General features: G+C 39.6%; 2 protein-coding genes across 3 annotated transcripts in view; one reads left to right on the forward strand and one right to left on the reverse strand.

The window, feature by feature from the left end:
• Positions 1 to 26206, reverse strand: part of ANXA4 (annexin A4) — a 493965-nt gene that overhangs the window by 305222 nt on the left and 162537 nt on the right. The gene's annotated exons all lie outside the window — the stretch shown is intronic.
• LRRTM4 (leucine rich repeat transmembrane neuronal 4) overlaps positions 7824 to 26206 on the forward strand; it is a 433443-nt gene continuing 415060 nt past the window's right edge. The window contains exon 1 of one of the 2 annotated variants that reach the window (XM_048928295.1): positions 7824 to 8679. The gene's annotated coding sequence lies outside the window, so the exon portion shown is untranslated. Of the gene's footprint in view, positions 8680 to 19613; positions 19698 to 26206 lie in introns of those variants that run through there. The other variant, XM_048928296.1, reaches the window with a different exon arrangement.

The following is a 26206-nucleotide window of genomic DNA, read 5'->3' on the forward strand; positions in this document are numbered from 1 at the left end:
GTAATTGACCCAGGGGTTAATAATGCTGTTAGTTCTGTAAATGCCAGAACTTGGACATTTTGTTCTTTTTAAAATGTGGGTGCTCAATCATGCCCTTAAATAGAAATTACAGTAACTCTAGTAAAAATTGGTTTTATCATCAATAGAAACAGTACAGTTAAAATATACTTTTAAAATTTCCATGAATCTTTAATCTTTTACCTTCTTTTGACCTCCTAGGAAAACTGATGAAGGAATGCTGTAGCAATGCTGTAGCAGCTGGTAATTTAAGAGAATGCCTTTATTTTCTCTGGAGCCTACTAGTGACAGTATTCAGAATAGATGGCTCTGTGGTTAAGATCAATAGATATTTTCTTTTAGTGCTGATTTAGCTTTATGACTGCAAAGGAAAGCAATTAAGTCAGGCCTGGGGAACATGTAAGTATGCTCACATATGCTCACAGAGGTGGCAGTTAAATGAGCTGTTTTTCATGATAATACTGAAATAGTAATGGTTGAAGTAAATATCAAATGTCATCCAAACTGTTACCATAGTAATGTTAAAACGAGTTGAATTTCAGTCCATCAAATGAATATTCAGTTGATCTTGTTCATTTCCATAAAGAGACTGTATACTCATTTCATACCAGCACTTGGTGATATGCAAGTACAGATTTCCTACAGTTAGCCAAGATTTTTTTATTTTTCTTCAAAGCATTTTTTTTTCTTTTGTGAAAATATCATTGTTGAACATTGGTCAACTGTACTGTTGTTTTATTAATTTTGGAAATTTTTATGAAGTTTTAACTCAGTGGGATGAGAGAAGTCCTTCATGAAGAGTTGCAGCCCGACCCCATTTCTTTGGAGGAAAAGCAATGGCACAGGAAAAATTTACAGTTGTATATCTCTTATATCTCTTGATTTCTAATGGTTGAGAATGCTGTCATGTACAGATACATGGCCAGTTCCTATTTGATTTGTTCAAGAAGATAGAGGGAATTTATAGGAAATATCCTGTCTTTTTGTTTTCTACTTAAAAATCTCAGGTAACTGTGTTATGTAAACCACCATAACTTGACTCTGCTTTCAGCAGCAAAGCATTACAGAGCTTTAGAGCAAGAAGATCTGCAATGTTGAAACTTATTTTACAGCACTTCAGTTTTCTTGTATACCCAGATTCCTAAAAGGGCCAGTGTTTCCCGGTCTTGTACTGGTGACTGTATGATGATGAATCCATGCCCATGTAGTTGTTGGTTACTTTCCAAGTTAATTAAGTTCTTAATTATGATTATATTCATAATCATGGAGTGGTTATTCAGTAGTCATGCCTGAAAGACCAGAAATGTAGTTCTTACTGAAATACAATGAAAGGTAGTCCATGAATTCCAGCAAACTACAGAATCTTTCTTTGAGAAGTAGCAGCTGGAAGGTTGGTCCTCTTTTGAGGTTAAAAAAGACAGCTGGTAACTCCCAGTACAAGCTAGAGGATGGGATGAAAAGATTGAGCACAGCCTTGCAAAAAGGACCTGGGGGTACTTGTAGATGGGGAGCTAGATGTGAGCCAGCAATGTGCACTCACTGCCCAGAAAGCCAATCACGTCCTGGGCTGCATCAACAGAAGTGTGGCCAGCTGGGCAAGGGAGGGGATCTGCCCTTCTGCTCTGTGCTGTGAGATCTCACCTGGAGTACTGCATCCAGATGTGGAGTCCTCAGTACAGGAGAGACATAGATCTGTTGGAGTATGTCTAGAGGAGGGTCACAAAAATGATCCAACGGATGGAACACCTCCCCTATAAGGGCAGGCTGAAAGAGTTGGGGCTGTTCAGCCCGAAGAAGAGAAGACTCTGAGGTGACCTGATAGTGGCTTTTCTGTATCTAAAGGGAAACTACAGGGAAGAAAGGGACAGACATTTCAGTGGGGGTCTATGGTGATAGGAAAAGGGGAAATGGTTTCAGGTTTGAGGAGGGTAGATTTAGGTTAGATATAAGACAAAGATCTTTTATAGTGAAGGTAGTGAGGCACTGGCACAGGCTGCTCAAAGGATGGGGCATCCACAACTACTCTGGGCAACCTGTTCCACTGCTTCACCACCCTCAGAGTAAAATATTTCTTCATAACATCTAACCTAAATCTTCCCTCTTTTGGTATAAAACTATTCCCCCTTGTTCTATCACTGTTAGACAGTGTGAAAAGTCCGTCTCCCTCTTGCTTGTAAGCTGCCTTCATGTACGGGAAGGCTGCAGTGAGGTGTCTCCAAAGCCTTCTCTTCTCCAAGCTAAACAAGGCTGATTCCCTCAGAATTTCTTTATAAGGGATGTAGAGATGCTGCTAACTGGAGAAGGTAACAAGTTCTTTTATCTCTTTGAATTGCACAGGTGTGAAGATAAGTGGAATCTTGCTGTGGTGTCGTTATCTTTCTATGCTGCTTTAAAAACTGTGGATATTGTTAGTAGCTATTACTAATGATAAATATTTATTTCTGCCTTTAAAAGGAACTCATCTGCTGCTGTCTTCAAAATGTCCTTGAGTAGGTTTTTAGTATGACTTTAATCAAATGTCGTTTTAACTCTAGTCCTATTCTGCAAATCTCTAGTGAAATTCTATTAATTTTCAATTAAACTTCAAGTAAACCAATTAGCATTTTCATTTCTACACAGCAACAAAGGCAGAATTTGAAATGAGTCTATCCTGTTGTCCACAGAGGAATAAATGGTCTGGATAGATTTTTCCAGTGTATCCTGTGAAACTTTGTCAAGTATATTATCTTTATCATTTTATCTCCTCTTTAGGCACCAAATTGGATTTATTGTGGCACACAAAACTATACTCAGCCACTTCTTTCCCTAAGTTGTATTTCAGCATTCTTTCCATCTTCATTGCAAATACATATATATATGTATTCTTTAATATCATACAAGTGTGATTTTACAAGTCAAAACAGTACCTAGCTGAAGCAGCCACTGTGAAACCCTTCTTGTCCTGAGCAGATTCAGGACCTCAATTTGGCAGAGGGCAGGAGAAGGAATTTTATCTTTTCATTCTAAATACATGAATAGAAGCGTTTGAATTACCACAGCTGGAAACAGATTCAGACCCAGAACTTTTCTGTCTCCCTCCACTATTTCATCTCTCTTCTGCTTTCTCTTATTGCTACCTCCTCCTCACACAGACGTGATCCCTGCCCTGAAAAGCTTCATTATAAAGAATATATAGTCCCTGAGAGGGAATCCTGGAGTTCTTCCAGGTTGGGTATGGTGTCATAAACTTTCATCATTATTTCAAGCTTGCAGCTTTCTGTAGTGGTCTGCCTCTCCTTTAATGTTCTGCTAATCTAATCACTGGGTGCTGCAGTTTCATACCCTCACTTGTGCCAGCTCCAGTGCTTCTCTGACCCTGCACAGAACTGTTGCAGGTCAGTAAGCTAGCAGAAAGCTAATTGCTTTTTTTAGGTTGGGTTAGTTTTTTTGTGCCAGGTTAGCTGGATGAAATGGATCCACTTAAGCTGCTGTGGAACTGCATCTCAAGCCACTGTCATAGCCAAGCTGCCGTTACGCTCGTCTCTTCCAATATCCTTTAAACTTAGAAGTGAGAGTGAGAGTCACCCTGGCTAAGTTTCATGATGAACATTAACATCTGAGCCAGAAAGCTGGTCTGCAGAGGTTCCCTCAGCAATTGAGAGGACTGTGCTCCAAGGGACATGTAGAGCACTTCAGGTAGTTCCTACTGTGAAATCCTAATGACAGAGCCAGTCCTACCGACTTCAGGGGATATCCAGGGAGCACCGCAACCTATGCAAGTATTTCTGGTTAGGCTGATAATAAATTAAAACCATTAATTCAGAATAAATCCACTTTTGCCTTCCCCCAGTTTTTTTGAAGAAAACAGACAAAAGGTTTTATTTTCAAATAAAACCAGCCTCAATTTGAATTCTTGGTTGAATTCCCCACTTGGTGCCTATACGTTGCTGTTGAGAGAGCCAGCACTGTCTTGTAAATACCTTCATCTGTTGTTTTTGTATGATCTTTTTCTGATAATATGAACAAAGTTGGTTTTCCCAGCCATCAGAGAAGTGTGGGTACACAAGATGCTTTTGTAATAAAGCTGTGATGTTCAGTAGAAGCTGACACAGAACGTTTGCTCCATAATTTGGATGCTTAAAAGCAACGTGCAGTGCTCTGAAACAGCCTTGTCTCCAGATAAATCTCTATTTAGCATCTCCGGACTGTTTTCCAAAGCATTCATGAGATGGAAAGGGGAGAAGAAATAACATTTAATACATTTTGACAAGTTTTACCAATAAATACTGAGCAAGAACACCTCTGTTGCACATCCATTTCTTTGATTTGCCAATCCCCCTGCAGGCCTGATTTGGAAATGAAAATGCACTGGTTGCACTTGTTAGATTTTGTATCAACTGCCTGTCGGTGTACCTAACCTGTGACCGAGCCAAAGAATGAAATAAGGGGTTAAATTGCCAGGTTTGGGCCTTTGGAAAGGCTGTGGATGGAGCTTGTGGTAGTGTGGGTGAGAGATGTCACGACAGACAGATGTGTGGGGCCTCCTTGGCTGTGGTGATGGTTGGGTGCTGCTTGCACTTGGTTGAGCTGTGTGATATTTGGTGAAGGAATATCTTGATACCAGAGTTCCTACAGCTTGTGCAGCCTTCACCTGGTTTTGCTCCCACCTCTGAGAAACAGTTGGTGGCAGCACCTGAACAGGAGAGAGCAAACCTGCAGGCAGTGTTTCCTGGCCCCCTCTCTAAAGCCTGAAGCAATAGCCTTCTTACTGAAAATCTTACTCAAGAAAACTCCTCAAACCAAATGATGATTTAGCAAATCGACAGTGGGTTTTTGCAGCACTGTGTGTTTCAACAAAGAATGTACACCTCAGAGCTAAATGACTCTTATTTGACATATGAATCTTTACACAGTTTTCCACATATTACCAGAATGATCAAACATGTTAAATCTAACATTGCATCTGCTCTGTTCAATCAAGGGGCTCTTGCCAGGGCTGTGCATTAGTCTTTTAGTTTGTCCGTAGATGGTACAGATGTTGAGGTAAGCAGATTGCTCTTTGGGCCTCCTCACATTTGCTTACAGGAGTCTGTTTTCATCTGTCTGGAGTACCAAGGGGGCCTGTTTGAATACTTACTAAATTGCTTACATTTTTCATATCAGTCTTGCATTTGCATAGCCTGTGTTGGGTGGAACTGAAGGGTTTTGGTCTTGATGGGGGCTGCAGGGTTGTGAGAGATGTGCTGGGGGTGAACTCAGAGCAAACAAGGCTGCTGCCTCCCCAGATTTCAACCCCAAGGAGGAAGGCTTGGGTCAGGACAGAAGACTTGAAAGGAGATGCTGGTGCCAAGGAGGAAATGGAGAGTATGGAAGAAGGAGATATGCAGAGAAAAGTGGGGCGATGTCTCCACCATGGATCCCCAAAGGGGCTGCAGGTTGTGAGAGGATGAAGGTGGAGGGAGATGGAAAGGAGGAGCAGCAAAGAAAAGAAACAGGGCCCTGACCCCAACCTCGAGCAGTTGAGCCTTGCCTCAGCAAACAGGAGAATGTAATGTGGGAAGGGGTGGGAGGCTGCAAGGGGTGAGGTCTGCAGTGAAGGTGAGGTGTTTTCTCAAGTCCTTGCTTAATTTCTGGCTGTTTCTCTTTCTCTGACATCCAAAATCCAGAAAGAAAACTCTCCAACTCCAATGTGATGTTGGAGGGTGGCATTCCCTTATTCCTCATGATGCGCACTGGGCAACTTCACAAGCAAGTGCATCCTCTCAGAGTTCAGGTTCTACATTTACACAGTTAAGACATACATATGCAGTACATTGGGATACACATTCATTCTTTCTCAAGATCTCATTGATACGTACTAATGGGATACTTGGTGGTACCTGGGGTGGTCGAGTGCCCACCTACTTCTTCCCCAGCTTTCACCACCAGCGTCATCCCTGAAGCTTTTAGCACACTTCAGTCCACTTTTCTCCAGTTTGGAAGATTTCAACGGCTAATTAGGCCATAGTGAGTCACTTTTTAAAAACACTGTATGTGGAACCTGAGGAAAATGTCCTTACATGATTTGAGGTAAAAAATAAAAGTATTCTGTTGAGACCCCAGTATTTCTTGTGAGGAAAAATCATTGAGGCAGAAGATAAAAGTATTCTATTGTATCACCAGTGCAAAATTATTGAGGAAAAATAAGACTGTTCACCCACTGGAGACGAAATGGAAAATTTTATAACTATCATTTATGGATTCCTTTTGCTAAACTAATATATTGGTTCTTAAACTAATATACTAGTCCTAATTGCTAAACAAACCAACCTATATCACTCCATACCAGAATCAGTAATTAAAATCTATGCTGATTGGTAAAAATTAAGAAAAACCCCCTGACTTGAGCCAGTTTTTGCCTCTGACTCTAGTCTAGGATTCAAACATGGAAAAGAAACAGTGCCAAAAATCCAAGGGAGATTTCACTGTTTGCAGGTGTGAAGATGAAGTTCTCAAAAGCTCCTAAGCAAGTCTCAGAGGGCTCCTCAAGTTGTTAAGACACTCAACTCTTTAAAATTTTATTTGTTGAAACTATCAAGAAACAATATACTCATAAACAGCAAAATGTTTCTGTTTCAGAAGCCCTAAATGTGGTTGGGTGAGCCAAGCCTGCTGGAGGGACTAGAAGGAATGAATGGTGTTTTACTGATACATTTGTCCTTCTCATTACAGCTGCTACAGACCAGCATGCTAATTAAAAATGGCTGTAACTTCCAGGTAGAAACAGAAGGAATTCTGCAACAGTAAATAGAGCAAAGTATGTGTGTTTTTGGGCAAAAAGGGATTTTTACAATACAGTTAAGGCAATAAGGGAAAGGAGAAAATTCAGAGTTCCTGTTACTATTCATAAGAATGTAGTGAGAGAGAAAATGCAGCAAAGATTTATTTCAGCCAAGAGATTAGGCAGGTTACCAGAGCAAGTAGAACTGCAGGTTGGCCAAATGTTTGTCCTGAAGATTGAAAAGCAGAACTTAAGGGTAATGAAAACACTTGGTTGCATCTTTCTGATGTCCACGTCAGCAGGACTCACCAAAATGTAAAGCAGTACGTGGCAACAACACATGCAATCTTGTGTTGCAGAGATATGACTGACTGCTAATCAGACAAGAGTTGCTGTGTATTCCACCCACTGTAAGTGAAAATATTTCTGCTCAGCACCTATGCCCTAGGGCAGGCATCCAAATGATATGCAAGTGGGCAACATGACAATTAGTGAGCTATTCTAGGCAGGTAATACATGCTGAGCATGATAAAATTGAATCCACCTCTCAGAGTCTGTGTGGGTCTTTTGAATTACTTTTTCCTTTAGATAGTATTAGAGTTTTAAGGTACCTACCAAATGAATTAAAAATTTCTTCATACTTTTAACAAAACTATTAAGAAATGTGATGAGGCAAAAGGCAGAATGTGTTAAATCAAAGGTTGAGGTTTAGAGATTCTTCTTCATTTTGTTTTACTTTTGCCCATAACACTGTGTCTGGGTTCAGTCTCAGCATGTGATTCATGAGCTATGCTGCTACAACTGGGAACAGCATCCTCTTTTAAGAAATAACTTCTATGCAAATTCTTTTACGTTTTCTTTTGGCGTTTGTTGCAGCAAAAAAGGGCTATGCACCGACCTTACATTTGACAGAAAGCCATTTCAAATTAGTATTGAATCACATTTCTTTGTATGATACAGACTAAACCTGAAAGAAGTTCATTTAGTTTTTGTTTCATTTTGTTTCTTAGTTCTGGAATCCTCAGTAAGAACAAAAGGTGCTATTTAATATAAACCTAAGGAATTTCTTGCAAGTCTTCATCTGTATATGCTTCTACTATTTTAACAATGACATAATGCATAGTATTATGTTGCATAATATGGAGAGAGGACGTTATGTGGGATAATCCCAAGCTTTGTTCTTACTTTCAGATGCAATATTCCGGGGGTTTGAAAGTAAGCGAAATATTTTTGATTTAAATATTAAGTAAATAATTTTTGATACATTTCAGTGGTATTCCAGAGATCTTGACTATCTCCTGACTTGTTCTTGTCATTTTTATTAGAGTGAACTTGGTGCAGGATGCTGCTGTTTGGATACAGCAATACCTTGTGCTTTAGACTATCTCTATAGTGAATTATTTAAAATTGATGGCCCTTTGCAGACTAACAGCAGTGCTGTGACCTCTGGTATTTGGAGCTATCGGTAATAATAATAATTTGGGAGACACTCTGTGGTCCTCAATGAAAGTGAATGTGTAATTAGATATTTGAATTAATTATGTTGCGCTTGAGCTAACAGAGATGCCAAAAGGCTAAAATTCCCCAGGGACTCATGACAAGTTGGTGGCAGAGCTTAGAATAAAACACAGATATATTTCCCTCTCTGCCTTTCCTTTGCCACCAGGCAAAACTCATAATTGCTCTTATTTTATTTTATTTCTTAAGGAGGGGCCATATGTTCCAAAATACAGGCTAGGCAAAATGCCAAGCATGGAAAGAAAAACAGCTTTGCATCACTAGTGTTTGCTTTACATTGTCCCCAGTGTTTTTCTGTCTGCTTCCCACAGACTGGGAGGGATGCTCATCAATGGAAAATGCACTGTGTGGTCAAAGAGCTGAACAGTCTACATAGAGCTCTATTTGTGAATTCTGCACCGAAGGTAAGTAATATTAACACACTTCTATAAATCAATTTAATTTATGTAATCGAGGTGACAAATTAGGGAAAACAACCTAGTGACAAACTATTGTAATTATAGAAAATCATCCAGTGAACAAATTGAAGTAACAATCTATCAACAAAATTTATGCATTTAAACACCCTGCTACATGCAGTAATTACACTTGGGAAAGCTGGTAAATGCTGTCTTCTCCCATACAAGAGGAAAAATGAGGGGAAGTCTGAACCTTTCAACGCTCACTTTTGGGATGTTACACAAAGGGAAGTTTGTGCCATGCTGCTGTTGCTGCTTAATGCAGCCAGTTTTAGGCAGAGACCCTTTGCTTTGAACGCTGGGTAAGGTCTCAGATATCCTAGTGAACTCCTTGGAAGGTACTTTTTGTGTTTGTCACAATTAGTGACATGAGTTTTAATAGCTGATAAAGGTATCTTTTGTTAATATACAGTGTTTGCCCCAGGACGTGCTTGCAATATTAATTTCTGAGCAGTGATGATTATAGTTAACTGATCAGTTTTAAAAATTAATTATTATCAATGATTACAGTTATTGATCATTTTCAGTAAGTAAGATATTTACTTGCATTTGTGCCAACTTCTTGTGGTCACACCTCACAGAGGAAAAATGAGTGGGAACAGAGGTAGATCTGCTTAGCTACAGTTATCTTTGATGTAATAATTGCATCTGTAATTCCATTTAATACTGTGCAAATGCAGTAAATAGGACAAAGTGCAAGCATGACTTCTCTTCTGTGAATATCCCAACCTTCTGACACAGCCCTGATAACTAGAATGCCACAAATTAAGCTTTCACCCTTATGCTTGTGCCCTTCTCTATAACTGGACCCACCAAGTTCATTAAGCCTATTTGCACAATAAACAGCATTAGTAGTTTGAATAAGGGTAAAAAAATGGATGGAAGAACATCGCTACTTTACTTTGAAACTACAATACATTCCTCCATGGGAATGCTAGGGGAGAAAATAACGTGCAACACTAATAGTGCTCCATGTAAATGCTTTGTAGGAAGCTGACGGTATAAACAGAAGAGAGGTGGAAAATGCTTGTGGGAACTTGTTCAGGTTCCTAGCAGCTAGATTTTTTATTATCTTTACAACACACACCGAGACAGTATCAAAGATAATGCCAAGACACAGTCGCCATGATAAAGCATTTAGACACGTGTTCTTTGCTTGAAAAAGAGTACGGAAGAGAGAAGAGATTATGAACTTCAAAGAGCTGCCTTTAAGCTAGGAATATTTATACTCCAGCTGTCAGAAAACCGTTCTTCCCTTGTTAACAGAAGAGCAATCTTGACTTGAGCCAAGTGTCTAAATGAAAGCTCTAGTGATAGCCAGTCTTGAAACTTTGCTTTGAGTCCTGGCAATTAGACTGCTGGGATGGTACTGATGTCAAACATCATTAGTGAATAATTGTATGTATGCGTGCAACAGTTGTTTCAGCTGTGGCTTTGCTCTCTAGGTACATATGCAAAAGCTACAAACACTAGCAGGTTGGTTTTAAAGACTTCACAGAAGCTAAAGTGAACTGAGACAGTTTGTTCCTCAGATGTTTTACATTCTCCTTCAGGAAATTGCTATTAAATGAAGGAAAAGCTGACAAATTGATGGCTAGGATAGAAGACACCACGGTTTTTTTTTTGTTTGTTTGTTTGTTTTTTCACTGAGAGCATTTAGGAGGAACCTAACTATTAGTGTTTAAAGGAGGGCTGAAAAGTTGGTGGAGGCTCTAGAGAGCAAGATGTGAGGAGCAGCTGAGGTCCCATGGTTTGTTTGGCTCACAGAAGAGATGGCTGAGAGGAGGCCTCATGGTGGCCTGCAGATCCTTACAGAGGGGACAGCATGGAGCTGTGTTAGGAGTGGGTTAGGCTCCGAAAGTAATGCCTACAATTTTATTATGTTGGTCCACGATGTCAGTGGTGGATGCTGGCAGTACAACAGTAGGGCTTGAACCTCCTGCCAATATTTCATTATGTCCTGGTGCTGTGAGACAGATGGCAGCAGAGAGGCAGTCTGACAAAATCTGACCTTGAAATGTGTATGATGTCAAGATCTGGAACTGAATTCTTCCACACAGAAAATATGGCACTCATTGACATTCATTCATGTTTGCTGAATGTTTGTGGAGACCAAAGAATGGATGTGAGCACAGTGAGGCCGTGGGTGGTTTGTTTCAGCAGTGGTGACAGTGGGTCACCTTTGCTGGTGCAGATTTGTATGAACACAGCATGAGGCCGTGTTCATTGCTGGTGAAAATGCACAGCAAATGGTGGTGGCTGAGTTGGAAAAAAACGTGGCATTTTGTAGCTGAGAATTTTCTCTATCAAACAGTGATATGCTCTGTCTTGGATGTAGTTTCCATGGAAATAAGTAAGATGCATTACTTTTGGAGCAATGTATGTATGTTTCTAACTGAGGGAGAGGTAGCTGGGCAGTATAAAACCAGGGATCAGATGAGCAGTATGGGGATAGCTCTGTCCTTAGCTCATGTCTTTGAATTTCTTCTTTTACCAGTTTTGCATGCCTGGATTATAACACTTGAGAACACCATTCTGAAGGTTTATAGCTTAATGTATCTTGCTGTATGGTTTGGTGAGAAGCAGGTTAAAAGCTTTCAAAATATGGTCTAATAAGCACCTTCTCTCATGGCATCAAAGCTACAGCACTGGGTTTTGTGGGGAGGGGATGATGGCAATCTGGGGTAGAGATTAATTGTAATCATTGAGTGTCCAACTGAATGTGCAATATTGCTAGAAGGTCTCTGTGCAAGAGAGAGTTTTTCCTGTAATTCTGTAAACAATTGTGGAAAGCAAAGCTCTTCAAAAAAGAATCCCCCAGGTGCTGAAAATGAAAGAAAAGCAGAGATCATTGTTCCATTACCTCAATGAAAGCAGAATTAGGACACTGACCAACAACACTTCTAGAAAGTATTGTATTTAAGACTACTGAGCTAATTTTACTGACCTTACTCATCATGTTATTACATAACTAGATCTACTTAAATCAGTAAAGCGTATGGATGTTTAAAACTTCTTCATCTTGAACCTTTCACATCATAATTCTCTTTGCCCTCGTATTTAGTATTTGTGCAGTTGTCATGAAAATATATTGGACCATTTGGGTGATTCTCTGCTATACCGTTCTCGTATTCTCCAGCACAATTTGCCTCACTCTCCTCTTTGTGGTAAGATTCATGTTTGGAAACTTTTTGTGGTCTATGTGTTTTTTACCTTTGCTGTTTTGATATGTATCTGCAGAGAGAAAAAGGCAATGTTTAGCCATTCAGTGAAAGCTAAATCTTATTTCTGTAAGAATTATGCAAACACATTTAACTTGTTTACTGAACAAACACCTATTCACAAAGCTCTAAGTTATACCACTGACTTCTACTGCAGTGTAAAGTGGAAATGAACACAGGGATGGAAATGAGAGAATAAAACAGGAAGGTTGATAAAAGTGCCATTTCCCCCCCTTAAGAACAAAGCTGTTTTACACTTGGCCACAAACCCCTTCTTTCTTGGTAATATATATTTAGAATGATTTAAGAATACTGAAGCATTTTATAAGCATATTGCAGCATTTCTGTAGCTGAGCTCTTTTTGTATGGCTTAGAATAAATGAAGTACTATCTTAGGTATTGTCCTCCATTACTGTACTATTTGAGCAACCCTTAATCTTTTAATGTACTTTGACAACACCTCTGTGACTTAAGGAAGTTCTATTCTCCTTTTCAGAAGGGAATAACTAAGGAACAAAGAGGTTCAAATGGAGATTTTCTTTTTATGCTCTCTGCCTTGATTTGAGTGAGAACTGTTTTCTGTCTCCTCTGTTTATATCTAAGTTTGATAGTGGTGCAGCAGTAATTGGGACAATGTCTGAATTGCTTAAAAAAATGATTTGGGGAAGTCAGTGATTAATGGATGTCTTGAATCAACACAATGAAAGTGGAATCCTTTTTTAAATTATTTTTTATTATTACCTGAAAACTAAGGGGTAAGTAAAGGGAAAAATATCTATCACAAATATTTGAGCTTGAAATATAGAGATTTGAAAGATATACTATAGGCTGTTAGGATGGTAAGTAGGATTCCTGTAGCAATATGAATTCATCCGTTCTGCAAAAGGCAATTGCAGCCTGAACTGCTATGGAGAGGAACCAACTGCAACTGTGGGGGGATTGTATGACATACTGCTTGGGATACCTTACTAACACCTTTTGTTTCAAAATCTGAAATCATTTAAAGTGATTTCTGTAAATATGATAGAGGAAATGGAAAACCTTTTTGAAGTAGAGGCATGTATCACATTGGGTCATTGTTCTACTGGGATTGAACTGGCACTGTTTATGAAAAAAAACCATTCATATTCATTTAGGTCCTAGGCATAGTAATCTGTGAATATTTACAGTTTACTGAGGTTTGTTAGGCTATTGAATAGAATTGAATCTCTATTAATTGGTTGCTCTCTAGAAGCAGAAAATGCACACTTTGGGTTCTTGTCCTGCATACATACTCACAAAGCTGCTAGGATATCACCATCCCTTTCTTCTCCCCCAGTGGAGCTGGCTGTTCTTCAAAATGCCCAGACAAATATATTAATTTCTGCTACCTTTGTCATATAAGTTGACTGTACGTTCCCAATGGAGACCTGATTTCCTACTGCTAATAAACTGCACAAGCGGCTTATGATTTTCATTACATATGGTTTGAACTCTGTAATATTTTTGACCCAGAAACAAGAAAGCTTGAAGCAATGCCTGAAGTCTTAGCAGAGCGTATTACTTCAGAGTCCCAGGAAGATAATTTTTTTTCCCAGGTCAGCAGATGCTTGTAGGTTTTGGTAGATATTATCAATTATGTCTCCAAAAATGAATTATGAGTTGTGAAAGGAGCAGTATACATATATTCTTAAGTCTTTGGGGACTCAGCTGCAGAGTCCCAGAGCAGTTTTTGAAAGGTGGAGGCTATAAGAATCAGATGAGTCTTATTGCTTGCACTAGCAGCGCTGATGTGGAGTGCGTGTTGCAGGTATTCATTGGTGTACTCAATATATTAACTGCAAATGTTTTATCAGTGTGTTTTGTCTTTAGAAAGAATTCATCAAAATACAAATTCGCAAGGGAAATCATTCTTATCTGAGAAAGAAAAAGTCTGCTTCTCTCCAATAAGAAGAAATATTTCCTAAATATAGCACAGACAATATCCCTTCAGTACTGTTCTGAGTTTTCCTGTAAGTGTCCAGGGAATGTGGAGAAGAGTTAAGAGTCCATACCGTAGGTTTCTATTGCTATCTGTGTGAAGGGTCCGCTTTGAGGTGTTGATCAAGTCAGTTCACTTGGGTTTACTTTCATATTTAGTTAGTGGAAAGGAGAGTAAACCATTCTGTTTGTGCCTGAGAAAATGAAAAAGGCTAATGATGTCAGTCCTTTTTTGTAGATATAAGAGATTATCTTCAGTATCACCTGTTCATTTTGTCAGATTTGCAGCCCTTTCCCAGTGCTGAAATCCAGCCTTCTGCACTACAGCCTATGTAAAATGAATTCAGTTCACTTAGGCTGTATTTTTAGGACACTTGATGGCTCTTGATGCTTTTCTCTGGACTTTTTCAGTTCGTATGCATCTTTTTTGTTGTTGTTGTTGTCTGTTTTGTCCACAATAAAGGCAGACTGCAGACAAATTCTTACCACTGTTGGATAGAGAAGCATCTTCTGTCTTGACATGAATGAGCTTTAAAGAGAAAGTCACTGGTCTTTGACACTTGGGACACCAAGTGAATTAGTGTTTCTAAGAGCTTTTTTTCTTTTCAATAATTTGGCTTAATGCAGCTATGAAAGTTGTTTTTTCCATTTCTGTACTTTCAGTGCAGCGGGTAAGCAGAGTGGAAATGTCCTTCTGAATACATTGGTAGAAATTAAACTTAGGTTGTTTGAACAGGGTCATTTACAACACGCTTTTGAGTAGCACAAGGCACAGTATGAATCTGTATTTAAACTAACGGAATTGAAGAAAACTTCAGTTTTAGCAGCAAAAGGTGATTTTTATGAGGATTTATTTCATATTTCTAACACTTCCCATACTGTTCAGTAGTGCAGATCGTCTTGGCACTCTGCAGTTCTGTTAAAGGTACATACAGTTTTTGGGGTAGTGCAATGTGTGGGGTAGTATGATGCAATTAAAACCTTGGATATAGAAGGGTAAATGTGAAGATCTGTTTCTGGATATCAGAAGAAAGAATGTGCTAAGTCAAAACCTGTTCAGAGGTTTCCTGTGCTTTTTGCTGTATATACCAACTAGATCAAACAGAGCTGCATAATATCATGACTAAGCAAGCAGCATATTTAGTGCTTCAGAGAGCTTTCTACATAAAGGTTTTTGTAGGCTATTCATGGTCTATAGTACAATTACCTCCCAAGGAGAAAACAGAAGAGGGTGAAAGAAAAAAATTGTTCAAGATAGACTGCATGCCTAATCCAAGTGCAGCAAATCCAATGCATACATATTTGATAAGAGTAATTAAGCACTCTGGGATCTGTTTAGGCCCATTTTATCTACAATACAAAGCAGTTTACTGTAAAACCTGATCTAAGAGTTGTCGTACTTGTAAGCATCATCATCTTTTCTTTGGCTCATGCAACATACAACAAGCCACGTGTTCTGAATATGAGCGAAACAAAGAAAAATAAAGTTTGATATCAAATTTTCAATGTTGAGCTATATGAGTGGGTGTGAGGATATTTTCAATAGAAAACCACATTTTTGAGATGGGAAGTCAAGTCTTTAAGAAAAAGTTCACAATTTGTTTTAAAAATTACTTTATTTTGGCTGAAAAAAACCCTACAACAACTTAGATTTGCATATGATGCTCTGATTTAAATGACTTCTTATCTTCTTTCATTGATGAGTGTTGCAGACTGCATTTTTGATACTTCTGTGTCCAGAAAGTTTCATAATACATTTTACCTAAAATAAGAGGGAAAGGAAAGAAAACCAAACCATCTTTCTTTGAGAAAATTCAACATATTCTGGGTTGAGTTGGTTGCAACTGTACTTTGCAGGGTACCTCAAGTTTGAGAGTGGCTGAGAATTCTCAGTGTTGAAGACTGAGCTTAGAAAGTAGTTTGAAATGCATAGCAGCCACCATATCAAATCCCAGTAATGCGAGCATGGCTGTTAATACTCTTTGAAACATTTTCAATACATTTTCAAAAAGTCAAACATCAGAAAATATATGTATATATCATGCAGTGAATAATGAGCAGCACTAATAAACTACTTTGCCAAAGCTTCTGTATGCAGCTCTTGAGTTGAAGTTGCTTGGTAAGCTTGGAGACACGTTTTTAAAAAGCTATACTGGGTAGGGAAGTATTACAAAGCTTTTAAGCTCGAGGAGTTCATAAGTTTGTCCCTTGAATCTTTATTCTGGCAGCAGCCATTTACAACTGTCTTCTTTAGCCACAGGAAAGCCCATCTCTTGAACTGAAGAGGTAGGTGAAATGTATTCCCTCTAAAGGCAACATCTGTGTTTCCCTGTGAATCACCAGCCAGAAAGGGTGCTGTATATGCTAATCAGCCTAGCTGCGTTAATGGTGAGGAATGATAATTACTTTCAGGTGGGAGTAGGTGTTGTTTGACACTTAGGGAAATAAAACAGAAGCCATCAATTATTGTAGGCATCTCCAAAGATATGCTGATATGAATTATCTTTGTTTCTGTTTAGCTGCTTGCCTGAATGTGTTTTGATTTACAATAAAATCAAATAAAACAATAAACATCAGTAAAGTTTTCTGTTAATCAGAATTAAATAATAATAAAAGCTTGGAAATCAGTGCACGGTGTTGCTACTGATTGGAAAGAAGATACTGTATGTTGGAGTAATTGCAGTAAATGGCCAAAAAGGAAAAAAAAAAAAGATTTTCAGCCACAAAGCTCCACACTTCGAACTTGTTTCTATCTCTGTCTGTTAATTGCTTTATTAATTTATTTATTTGCATTCTGTTGAAGCCTGATGTTTACCACCTAGGTAAGCACTTCTTTGTGCTGGGCATAGAGAAAATAATCCTCTTTCCTGAAAGACATCCTAAACCTCTGTGCCTCATTTGTGTAGTTAATAGAACCTTTTGTGTATCACTGCAATTACAGGTACAGCTTTTTCCAGCCCATCTCAGTTTTCATTTGAAATCGGCCCAGGCCACATACTGGGTTAATGGTAGATCCAAATTATCCCTGATGTCTTGTCTCTCTAGAGCTTTTTTTTTAAAAAAGGCAATCCTTTCAGCAGTGTTTGGGCACAGGCATTTTTTGCCTGAATTTAAGGAGAGGAATGTGCCTTCAGTACAGGATTCTTGGCTTAAGGTAAAAAAATATTCACACGTTAACATTCTTCAGGAAGTAACAAAGTTTTCTCATGGATTATAGATTTCTGCTCCATTTTACTAGTTCCACATTGCTGAAGTCTTTGATGTTGGAGTGAAACCATAATGTTCATGCTGAATACTATACATCCCTCCAGAATTCTGAGATAAAGATGACTTACCAGGTGCTAGAAACTGATAAAGTTGATTTGTTTTATAATTTCGTGTGGACACACCTGAATAGAAGATGGCTGGATTGAAAAAAACAAACTGCTTTGCATGGTGCAGTGCGAAGGGTCTGAGCAAGACCTTGTCCTGGTAACGCAATGCTCTGTGAATGTTTTTCTGTGTTTCAATTTGAGTTTTAAGAATTGGTTTCAATAGTTTGTAAGCCACTGTTTGACCGCCAGAGTTTTGTACTTACCAAAGATGGTAAGACTTAATTCCTGGTGATGGTGAGTTTTGCTCAAGCAAATGCTTGCTGGATGCTGTATGGGGATACATTCTGGCAGCGTGAGGTTATAGATATTTTAGATTGGATACTAAAAACAGCCATGATTGTGCTTTTTACCTTCAGCTGCCTGACACACCATCCTGAGGCTGCCAGCTCCTGAATGTATCCTGGTAATGTAATGTTCAATGTCTGGTGCTTGAACAACATCAGTTATGTTTGTATGGCTTTGTGGCATGTGGATAGACAGTAAGTCAATGGTGGGACTTGGGTAGGAGAAATATTATGCTTTTTCACCATTGTGATTCAGAATCCTCTGCATGCCAAGTAATAAATGGGAATATAAAATATTGAATCTGCTCATCTTTTATGGCCTTGACAATAATAAAAGATCCCCTCTGTGTAAAGTTAGAGTGTTGAAATATATATTCAATATCTCCCATAAATTAGTTAGTGGGTTTTTGTAGATGTTGAATTCCAGTTTGAAAAAAGTAGGGAGGAAAAAAAGGAATTACTTTTTGAACTTAAAAATTTATTCATCCAAGTAAATGTTACATCCACATATGCTTATGTAACTCGGATCAATAATGTAGCTAGTCTATTTCTGATATCAAAATGATAGAGTGAACACTTCTGAAGAATTGAAATGCTATTGATTTACGCAGTCAGTACAATTAAAATAAAGTAATTCAAACTCCTTAGGGTCTGTTGGTGCTGTTTCAAATGTGCCTCCTCTTGGGTGACAAGAAATGAAAGAATAACTGATTATGGATGTGATAGTCTGTGTACTCGTGTGCTGCTAAAAATCGGCTAAAACTTTTTGTTTTGAAACTGAATTGTTGAAAATGATAAAATGGTTGTGAGAGTTGCATTAGATTCCAGCAGAGATGGAGTCGCAAAGCAAATCATTACTTGCTTTTAGAAATGGGAAAATTTAGTACGGTTTATTTTGAATATTGGTAGCGGCCAAGATTTGAATGCAAGATTGTGCAGCCTCCCAACTTGTGCTGGGAACTGTAGTCTCAGATTCTGCGTTTTCTTTTACTCCACAACAATACTGGGTGACTTAATGGAAGCCATTTCCCAAACCTGTTCAGAAAGAAAGTAAACACCACATAGCAGCTGCAGAGATACTGGTCTTGTGCTGGAGAAGGAATGAATCTACTTTAATAAGAGTATTTGATGAATTAAGATCTTTCCAGAATGAGTGCCTGACTTATGAAATACTTTGTTCCTCAAGATTTTGGAACTATGTAGTCTTCCCATTTTGGGTGTTTCTTAAATTATTTCATTGTAAGAGGAGCTTTTCAGGAGAATTTATTTTATTCTTAGCATTTGAAAATTATTTGATCTTAATTTGAAACTTCCCTTGAAATATGAAGTAAAATAAGCTCCTGAATGAGATGTCCTTGGAAATAAAAATCATTTACGCAGATGCTTGCAAACATGATGCCCTTGCTTGCAAGTTGTGCAGGAAGCTTACAATTCTTTTCCACTTGGTCTGTCTATTTTCACCAAATAAGCTTTTAGTTACAAAGGTCTATAGATAACTTGAACTTATGAACTTTGGACTTACCGTGCAGAGGTTACAGACTTCCCAATCCACCTAATATGCGTTCCGCCTTGTATGTGACCTGTTAGGCTTGCATGAGGCTTGCATGAGGCTTGCATGAGGCTTGCATGAGGCTTGCATGAGGCTTGCATGAGGCTTGCATGAGGCTTGCTCATGCAAGCCTAACAGGTCACATACAAGGGGGAACGCATATTAGGTGGATTGGGAAGTCTGTAACCTCTAACTTCTTTCGCCAGTTATGAAAGGAGAAGGGACAACACATCAGGAAGAATAAAAAAGAGGCTGCGATTTCAGATGGATTGAGGGAAAATGTCTCCAGTTGAATCTCCCTTTGTTTGAATAAAGGGAGCTCTCTTTTGCCTCTTTTTGGGATTGTATGGATCTGTTGAGTTCCAGCCTGAATCACTGATTGCACAGCTGGGGAAAGGTCCTGGTTAGCCCTGCAAGCACAAGGCAAGGCAATTCAGCTGTGTGCCTGGAAGGGGCGGAGCCTGGCTGCTCCTCTCCTAGACCCCGTTTAAGGGCTGACTGCCAAAACGAGGGGATCTCTTGTTGAAAATTCCCGCTCTGTGGAGCTTCTACAGTGAGCCTAGATCCTTGGACAGAGGTAAGTAGTGTTGGAAATAAACCAAGTAATTTTGTCAGGACGGTATCTCTGATAAAAGCAGAATTTATTCGCGATTGCAATGGCGGGCGTCCCACAAGTAGGAGCGCGCCTATGGACACAACATGACAGCCTTTATACCCTGTTTTCTCCCCCTTGCCTTCCCCCTCCCCTGTTTCCCCAATGGCTGGGTACTCCAGGTTCACAATCTTATCAGAAGGTTTACATTTGTTATTTACTTGTTATCTGGTGCCAGTCAGTAGTCATCCTGTTGTCTCCAAGATGTCTCGGTGCTCTCCTTGTCCTATTGATATGGTGATTTTCTTTAAAGTCATCATCATTAAACAAAGAGCACTGGGAGATGATATCAGGCCTTCCCAATGTCAGGCGCTTCCTCGGGCTGCCATGGCTTGTTCCCTGGTTTGCTCTCCTGCAGGATATTCTTGGAGTGCGTATGACAAAATATACATATATACAGAGTGTGCGTTCCTGGGAACTATGATAGTCGAGATCATAAAATAAAAATAATATTATACAATTCTAATGCAGAAACAACACTTGATTCTCACAGTACTTCTTTCTTTTGTAACATTTCCCATTGCGCTCGCCCCTCGGTTGTTACAGGGATTAAGAAAATTTACTGATTGATTCAGAGGGTAGCGATGTACTGGAACAGGTTGCCTAAGGAAGTTGTTGATGCCCCATTCCTGGAGGCATTCAAGGCCAGGCTGGATGTGGCTCTGGGCAGCCTGGTCTGGGGTTGGTGACCCTGCACATGGCAGGGAGGTTAAACTAGATGATTGTGGTGGTCCTTTTCAACCTAGGCCATTCTATGAGTAAGCCTATTTGAGCAAAATTACTCAACTGGGTAGCAATAGAGAAAGGTAAGTTATCTTTTCCAAATATTAAGAGCAATGAGATATATAGTATGAAAGTGAGACTCCTTTGATAATAGAACAGACATGTTTTCATCAAGTTTGGGTGTAGAAACAAAATACTTGAGCCACTGGCTGATTGGTTGAAATTAAATAAGAGCTAATAGTGCGTGGCAGGTATCTTTTGTATGGTAAGATGTAAAGTTTTACAACTACGGATCTGTGACTGTAGGGAGAAAAATAAAGGATTTGGGGGAGAGCTGTTTATATCCTTTTAGCACTCTACTAATCCATCCAGTTCCCCACACCTGCCTAACCATTCATCTTTCTCTTTATCTCAAGGGCACTTAAGCTTTTGTTGCGATCCATATGGATAGCTGCAAACTCCTAAATTATCATTTGCAGTAGAAGAGCTAGAGAAATCCATCAGTCTGCCAGGTCCTTACCTTCAGGCCTGAACCTGGGGTTTATTTTTTTCAATGAACTGGAACTTTATTAATAATGCTCCGTTGCTTGCTCTGCATGTTAAGGTATCAGTAGGAAAAACAATTATGTTTGTAAGATACGGAGACTTAAAAACCGAATGACAGGCAGGTTTTTTGGAAGTGGACATCACTGCTTTACTATGAAAAATGTTCATAGGTTATAGAAAAGTAATTCAGGTTCAGATGTAATCTGTGAAGGGCCTATTAGTTTTGTGATTGCTGGGCCTATGGTAGGATTACACAGCGAAGCAGAGAGGCTGTATTTGTCAAAAATGACAGAACTTTTTTCAGAAATCCATACTGTGGGAGCTATATGGGAATCAAGCTAGTTTTCCATTAGTAGAGAAACTGATGTATTAAGCTTTCAAGGAAGTGCTTATGTTACAAGATAGGGTTGGGAAAGGTAGGCCAATAGGCCAAACTGAATAAGGGCAGAAACAACATTTTCCTTTGTACTAGATGACAAAAGCTTTCTAAGCAAGGATGCGGATGCTTTGTCAGAGAATACGAGCACTTTGTGAGGTTAATTGGCAGCACTTATCGAAGACCCAAAAGTGAAGTAAATAAGCTGAAGTTCAGAGGGCTTTGCTTGTGAGCAGAGGGAGATTCTTCAGTCACTTCGCAATGTGTGAACACAAAACTGAGTCACTTCGCAAAGTTGCAACGTGAACACGGAACTGAGCAAATATGGCCCATGCAGCCACAGAGATAAGGCACTGAGCAGAGAGAAAGACAGACTTAAGTGAGCAAAGAAAGAGCAAGGCGAAGCTTGGTAGCTGGGTGGGTTGTCGTGTGACTGGGGAGGGCAAAGAGCCACCTGGAAGGGTTGAGGGAGGTGGTTTTCATTTCCTTCCTTTTATTCAACAGGCGCTTATCCTGTAGTCTGAATTGCATCCCGGAGGGCAAAGTTGGAAGTTGTTTCAGAAACTAAATAGAAAATCACTCAGCCATTATCAGCTGCTTCTCTCGGCTGTGTGAGTGTTTGAGGACATGGAGGGCATCATGGAGAGGGCAGGGACATGGCACTGGTGCCTGCATTCTGTTAAGCTTTTTTGCGCATAGGGTATTTTTTTTGTTGTTACTCTTTTATTGCTTTTTATTTTTTTTTTCCCCCCCTCCACCAATGTTTCAAAATCTTTTTACTAAGTCCCTTGCCTCGTATAGGAGCTCCTGTTGTATTTGTTTTTGTCTGTTTGTTTTTGACAGTGGACTTCAGAATCTTTGGTTGATGCCTCACAGTAATCATTTCAGATTCCTGGAGAGACTGAAATACAGCAAATTTTGTTGAAAGATGGCTTCAAGGATCATAAAGTGATCCTTGAAGTAATCGACTCATAATTTCATGGAGTGAGTGTGTGCAGGCTAAAATCGTTATCTGGATTGCAGAGACCATTAATAAAATGTTGGACATGGAGAGGCAAAACAAAGAGCAGATTGACGCCTTCAGGCTTGAGGGTGTCAGAGGAATTGTTGGAGATCCTCAGCCTGGAGGTTGCTGCGCTTGCTTGTAGGCTTTTCATCACTCTCGAGTTCCGGTAGGAGCATGGAGTGAAGTTCTTTGGGGAAGAAGTGGAGATTTCTAATGTTTGCAATTTAAACTGGGGAGATTTTGAATAGGAATAGTATGGCAAGAGTTGAAAATAATGAAATTTCTGATGGGTGAAAGCCATCTGAGTTTTAGTGTTTTAGAATCTTAGAATTCTTTTCTTTAGGGGCTAAGGATTAAAAGTGGATTTATTGGAAACCTGTGCTGGTTGGTGGTTTGATTCAGCACAAATCATCCCGGGGCAAAAGTGAGAAGTTCATAGTACTTAACTCCTGCTTAAATCTTTATAACGCCCAGCGGTGAACTGTGACAGCACTATCTTCCTAGAGAAAAAAACAGGGTTGGGCCGAACTGACTCAGTAAATAATCCTTTTCACTGGGAAAAAGTTCTTTTGAGGTGGAAAGTGACATACGCAGTCTGACTTGTGTGGTGTTGTTTGGCTGAAGTTTTGTCATCTCCTCTTTATCCTCTTACTACCCAGATAACAGAAAACTTTGTGCATGTATGTGTATATAAGCTTTTTTCCTCTCCTGAGAATAGCAGTAGTTATTTGGTGAAGAATGCGTGATGAATGTACATAATGCTCTACCACAAACGGTAGTTGGTATACAGAATCATAGATAATCCGGTTATGCAATAACGTGAACATTCCAAACATATTATTAAATCTGTAGATACAGAAAATGTAAAGGCAGAAGGTGAAAGACAGGCGGAAGAAGGAACCACCAGTCAAAGTGTCTCAAATAGCTTCTTGGAGCTTAATGAGCAAACACCAACTTGTATGCAGAGCCAGCCAAATGTATCTCATCACTTAATTCAGACCTAAGCTGACACTATGCAGACCTGAGCCAGGATAAATTCTGCCCTGCAGGGTGACCTTCATATCTTTCACTTGAATTAAACTGCAGAAACTTGATTATCTGTTTTGCGGAAAAGTTAACTCCTCTTATGTTGCTGTTAAATGAAATAAAATTTTGCATTAATGCCTTTGCTAGAAGAGTCAAAACACATGAAACTGTTTACACAGGGTCTGCACACTGTTTGTCAGTTATGTCTCTATGGATAGCAAGGTTGTTAAACATTGTCTTCTGGCTTAAAGAATGCTATGAAATTAAAACACAAACAGAAAGCACGCAAACACTGTGCACACCTGATAAACTACAAAATGCAGTCAGGCTTGCTTTTAGCCTTTGAGGAAAAAATTTGGTTTACTAAATAATAGATTAAAGATACTGCATTGGTCGATTTTTATCTCTGTAACATCCAGTTTAGCTGATAAAGAGCTGACGAGAATTCTGTAAGCCTATTTGTTTTCTTCAGAAATACACTAATTTGTAAAACAGTTTGTGTAATGTTCCTTTTCAAACGTTTTAGCAGTCATAAAGAGCACAGAAAAAGAAGTCGAGCTATCTTATTGCATTGTTATTCCTCCAGCAAAAGGCCAGCAATTGCCATGTGCCCAGTTCTAGGGTCTTGAAATGGGTTCTGAACACTGAAACCCTATTGCATTGCTGTAAATTCAGCGTCAAGTGTGCAATTTTCCTGTTTTTTAAAATCTCTAAGTAGCTTGCTTGTGTAGCAGAGCTTACAAAGGGTAACTATAATCTCAAATTCAAAAATAGCTTCAGAGGATACCCAAATGGGTGCTGAGATGTTTGGAAAGAGGAAATGACAGTGTTGCTTATAGATGACAACAGTCTGGGAAACTTACAATTAATTATTTCAAATTATTATCTCAAGTTTAGATATGAAAATTTCCAATGCCGTTTACTTCCTTTATCAAGACTCTGTCATGTTTGGCTTCGCTTGTTTCATTGAATAGTTGAAGGTGCGTGGAAATAACTTGTGATGAGTTTAGAGAACTATGTGAAATCAGCAGACGTTTGTATAAGCAGCTCTGTTTTCCTCATTGCATCATTACTGCCACATGATGGATGGGTAGCTGAGATAGGAGGAAATTAGTGGTGGCTTTGGACAGAAAGGGTAACATCTGATGATGAACTTCTGTTGAAAGGCATTGAGATTTCTTCACTGAGTCTCATAATGCTCTTTGAATTACTGTCTATCTAAAACTATGATGCTTGAATGAAAGCTTTCTCTCAAAGCTTGTTAGTGTAGACTGAGAGTGGATGTTCATTCTGCTTTACAGAATCACAGAATGGCCAGGTTGGGAGGGACCTTAAGGATCATGAATCTCTGACCCCTTGCCACATGCAGGGCCACCAACCTCCCCATTTAATACCAGCCCAGGCTGCCCAGGGCCCCATCCAACCTGGCCTTGAACACCTCCAGTGATGGGGCATCCACAGCCCCTCTGGGCACCTATTCCAGCATCTCACCACTCTCATAGTAAAGAACTTTCCCCTGACATCTGACCTAAACCTTCCCTCCCTCAACTTCAAACTATTTCCCCTTGTCCTGCTGTTATCTGCCCTTTCCAAGAGTTGACTCCCCTCCTGTTTGTAGGCTCTCTTTAGGTACTGAAAGGCTGCAGTGAGGTCACCCCGCAGCCTTCTTTTCTCCAGGCTGAACAAGCCCAGCTCCCTTAACCTGTCTTCATAGGGGAGGTGCTCCAGCCCTCTGATCATCTTTGTGGCTCCTCTGGACCCTCTGCAACAGCTCCCTGTCTTTCTTGTCCTGGGAGTTCCAGCCCTGGACGCAGTGCTGCAGATGGGGCCTCACAAGAGCAGAGTAGAGGGGTACAATCACTTCCCTGTCCCTGCTGGCCACCCCTCTTCTGATGGAGCCCAGGATACTGTTTGCTTTTCAAGCTGCAGGAGCACACTGCTGGCTCATGTTCAGCTTTTCATCCATCAGGACCCCCAGGTCCTCCTCTGCCAGGCTGCTCTCAAGCACAGCTCCTTCCATTCTGTATGGATGCCTGGGATTCCTCCGGCCCAAGTGCAAAACCTTGTACTTTGCCATGTTGAACCTCATTAGGTTCACCCAGACCCACCTTTCAAATTTCAAGTCTGTTGAGGTCCCTTTGCATGGCATCCCTTCCTTCTGCTGTGTAAACTGCACCACTCAGCTCAGTGTCATCAGCAAACTTGCTGAGAGCACACTCAATTCCGTCGTTTAGCATACAATGTGTGGAGTTATCTTTATTTTTTAATGCTACTTACATTGCTCTGGATTCTTTTAAATGGAGAACACTCTGGAACAGAGAGCCAAACAAAGCCTAATGGATGTCAGTTAGAAATGAAATTAAATACAAATAGAAATATGGTTTCTTAAATTAACAAAGGACTAAATAGCTCCATGAGGACATGCTTAGTAAAATGTTTCATTTTCATTTCTTGTTTATCCTGTACAAACTGACCATCCTGCATTACAGAAAGCAGTTGGCTTCTGTAGTCAGATGTGCTTTTGTAAAAGAGCTGTTCTTAATTTTCTGTCAATTATTCAGGTGACTGAATCTGTTGTTTGTAATTTGGTATCTGGGCAACTACAGAATGGTAATAATTTGGGTTAGATGTCTGGCTGTTCAAATGAGAGTTAATGCCTTAACCTGAGGAAATTGGTCACGTGGAGGATTTTGCTTGGAGTTCCGTGTTTGGCCTTACATATGTTTCTGAAAGCTAATATTGAGCTGTGTGGTGGAA

Source organism: Lagopus muta, chromosome 27, assembly GCF_023343835.1.
Source record: "Lagopus muta isolate bLagMut1 chromosome 27, bLagMut1 primary, whole genome shotgun sequence".
NCBI lineage: Eukaryota > Metazoa > Chordata > Aves > Galliformes > Phasianidae > Lagopus > Lagopus muta.